This window comes from Chrysochloris asiatica, unplaced genomic scaffold (genome assembly GCF_000296735.1).
Source record: "Chrysochloris asiatica unplaced genomic scaffold, ChrAsi1.0 scaffold00002, whole genome shotgun sequence".
Classification (NCBI taxonomy): Eukaryota; Metazoa; Chordata; class Mammalia; order Afrosoricida; family Chrysochloridae; genus Chrysochloris; species Chrysochloris asiatica.
This window is the reverse complement of record NW_006408520.1, coordinates 49,392,032-49,395,934: the sequence shown is the minus strand read 5'-3', so window position 1 is coordinate 49,395,934 and position 3,903 is coordinate 49,392,032.

Below are 3,903 nucleotides of genomic sequence, written 5' to 3'. Positions count from 1 at the left end.
GGAATGATTATTGTTTTAATGCCATCAAGTCAGCTCTGACTCATAGCGACCCTGTATAGTGTTTCCAAGGAGCAGCGGATAGGTTTTGAACTTCCGACCTTGTAGCTTGCAGTACAGTATCGATCTTACAGCACCACACCAGGATTCCATAAGATAAGTTATAAAAAAAAAGCTAGAAGCAGTTTATTCTTGGAATCAGAACTCAAGGATGAATCACAGATATCAAGAGACTGGCTTTTTCTGTTGGTTAGGAAAACGATCAGAAATAATAAATTCTAATCTCCTTCTATAGAAGACTCCTGGCAACTCTGTGTGTGCTGAATAGAACTGCTTCATAGGGTTTTCAACTCTGTGAACTTTCCAGACTTTTCTTCCAGGCCACTCTATGTGAGTTCAAATCACCAATTTTTCAGCTAGTAGTAGAGCATTTAACCAAAATCTGCATATTTTAAAGTTTTTTTACACTCACTTTCACTCTCAGATGTTACTAAGCATGGATAATAAATGTGGATTTTATGATTAAGAGACTTGAAATGGTGGACACCTTCAGTTGAGTCATCTCTGTAAGCCATAATATTATTAATTGAGAAAACATTCTCTCTGAGGGAGCTGAGGTCACTGAAAAGCTCAGTGTAAAAGCAGAGTCTACTAAATGGAGACTCATGTCAATTCTATTTTTTTTTACAAAATAAAACATTGTGTTAGTCCCTGTATTCATTTTCCAAACCTGCCCTAACAAAGTATGTACCACAAAAGAAGTAGCTAAAAATAACAGAAATGTAGTAATTCATAGTTCTGGAAGTCCAATCCAGCACTTGACAGGACAATGCTCTCTGAAGGCTGTAGGATAAGATTCTTCCTTGTTTTTCCAGTTTATACTTATCTCAGATGTTTCTTGATTTGTGGTAAAATAATTGCAATCTTCATCTTCATTTTCATGTGACTGTCTTCCATGTGTACCTGTGTCTGTGTTTTTTCTCTTTTTACAAGGTAACCTCTGATGTTGAATTTGGATCTACCCTCCTCCAGTATTGAGGCAGGCTAGAAAGCCAAGGAAATAAGGATGATGGGGGTAGTTGTGTGACCTAAGTCGCTTCTGACTCATAGTGATCCTGTACTGGTTTCTGAGGCTGTAAATCTTTATAGGAGCAAAAACTTCATCTTTCTGCCGTGGAGTGACTGGTGGATTCAAACTGCTGACCTTGAGGTTAGCAGCCCAGCTTGTAATCCACTATGCTACCAGGGCTCCTTTAGAATATTGTTGTTGTTAAGTGTCATTGAGTGGGTACCTACTCATAGTGACCCTGTAGAAGGTTTCTGAGTAGCGGCTGGTGGGTTCAAACTGCCGACCTTATGTTTCAAACCAACCTTGTGATCTAGTGCTTATTCTATAGGGCAACACCAAGATTGCTGATGTTGTTGTTGTTGAGTGCTGTCAAGTTGGTCTGACTCATAGCAACCTTGTATGGGGTTTCCAAGGAGCAGCTGGTGAGTTTGAACTGCAGACCTTGTTGTTCAAACTGACCTTGTAGTTGAATGCTTATCCTAAGGGGTTAAAAACAATTGGGGGTAAAAACAACTGCATTACAAATATCTGCTGACAAGTTGGAGGCAAAATAGTTCCAGTTGCAAAACCTTGCATCTCACCCACATCCTGGAATGTTTTGATTTCTCTTATTCCCAAATAAAACTTTCATAAAGTTACTTTTCAGAAACCTAAGAGGCCAGAATCAACTTGAATCTGATCTAAAGTTGTAAAATCTCCAACCCTGACCAAGACATAACCTTCCAGGAGGGGACACTATCAGATACATATCATAATAAGTGATGATCAGCATTCCATAATCCTTTAAAACCAAATCCATCTTGCAAAAAGGATGCTCATGCACCCACTCACCATTGCCCCTCCCAACTGGGCAAATTCCAGTAAGAACTGCCAAGTTTCTTTGTTCTCCCATTTTTCTTATTATCATAATAAAGAGTATAACAGTCCTGTTTCCAACTTGCTCAGATGAAATATGTGCTGCTGCATTGCTTCAAAACTGCCGCAACTCCCCTTGTCAAGGCAATTTCACCCCTACAAGTAAATTTCTTGCTTGTGTGATAAGCTGTTCTCTTGTTTCATTATTCTTACTTAGCAGAGAAAGAACCTTTAATGTAGGACAGTCTCCTGTGACAGCATGACCTCCTTTTAACTAATAAGATCTCAATGGCTCTATTCCTAAACAAGGTCTCATTCACAGACATCAAGGGGTTAGGATTTAACATATCTTTTGGGGACACACAATTCAATCAATAACAGTCTTGGTTCTCTGAAAAGCAGACTTCAAGACAGGACTAACTGTGGAAGTAGTTTATAAAATAAACACCTGTGAGAGAAAATGAGGCTGGATCAGGTGAAGACTCAGAGAGCTTTCAGATTTCACTTAGAAGAGTGGAGAGAAGGTAGAGTAGAAAATGCCTAAACTGTGGTCAGACGTCTATGAGACACATTTTCACAACCACTAGAGATGTGTAAATATTTCAGCTCAAATATTTCTACAAACACTGTCTTTTTTGAGTGTTCAGAGTACTTCTATAATCATAAATTGTCTATGATTCTTTGCAATATTGCACAAATTTCAAAGGCTACAAAAGCCTTCGAAACTTTACTCAGAATTTTATTTCAGACAATATAAATTTATTTCATTTTTGTAGTTACTATAAGCTGAGGTTTTACAAAGAGGAATTAGAGAATTTGAAAATCAAAGTTCATACACTGATCTGTCCTTTAATTTGTTCAGCACTGTCCTTGCTTGTGAAGTTAAAGCTCAACATGCTTCAGTGTGCAAGCTTTGTTTTCAATAATTGCAATTTTTTAAAAACTTCAAAGGTTGGAGATTTGGGGCACTTTAGTGATTGAATACTTCCATTAAAGATTTCAAACAGATTTTGAATGAACAGAACAAAAATTCAAATGCCATTATGGTTCATTTAGGTTAATTTATAAAATAGTTTTTCAAAGATTCAAGCATTTCTAAAGTCTATTTGGTGATGGACAGCAAAGAAAAAGTGTTCATTGCCACATTGAAGTAGGTTTGTAATTCAGCATGGACTTCACCACAAACATTGCAAGTCAATTGCCCAGTGTATGTATGTGGTGGTGGTGGTGGTTATGTGCCACGGAGTCGGTTCCAACTCACAGTGTCTCGGTACAGGGTTTCCGAGGCTGTAAATTTTTATGGGAGCCGAAAGCCTCATCTTTCTCCCACAGAACAGTTAGTAGTTTCGAACTGCTGACCCTGAGGTTAGCACCTCTATTTGTAACCACTACGCTACCAGAGCTCCTTACTGTATTTTATGTATGTAGGACTATGTTTTCACCACTGCATGTTCTTTTAAGATTTGTATAATACAGCTTTTTTGGCTACACAAGATTGCTTCATAATAAAATCTGGTTTTGCATTGTCTTAATCAAATTCAATAATTCTCTCTTCAATGGGCAACTTTGTTACTGAATTTATAACATTCACAGTGTCAGATGTTTCACTTTTGATATAATAAGTTTCCAAAAGTTTTACTTTGATTTCATCATTGGAATGAATTTAGCTTATTTTATGTTTGAAGTATTTGATGATGCCAATATAAAACTAGCAACATTTAACTGGAGTTTTGTTAATTAGCTAACAAATTCACATGCTCTCATAGTTTCTTAGATTTCTGTCTCTAATACCATGTCACTGATAAAGTGAATGATAACTATACTTTTCATACATGTGCAATAAAATGAGATTAAAAAACTGACCAAGAAAAAAAAAATTATTGGAATAAAAAAAATCATGCTTTCTAGAGTGATATATAAATGCTGATCCAGTGCGAGTTATAAGATGGCAAACATTTTGTGCAGAATATATGCTGCTCATC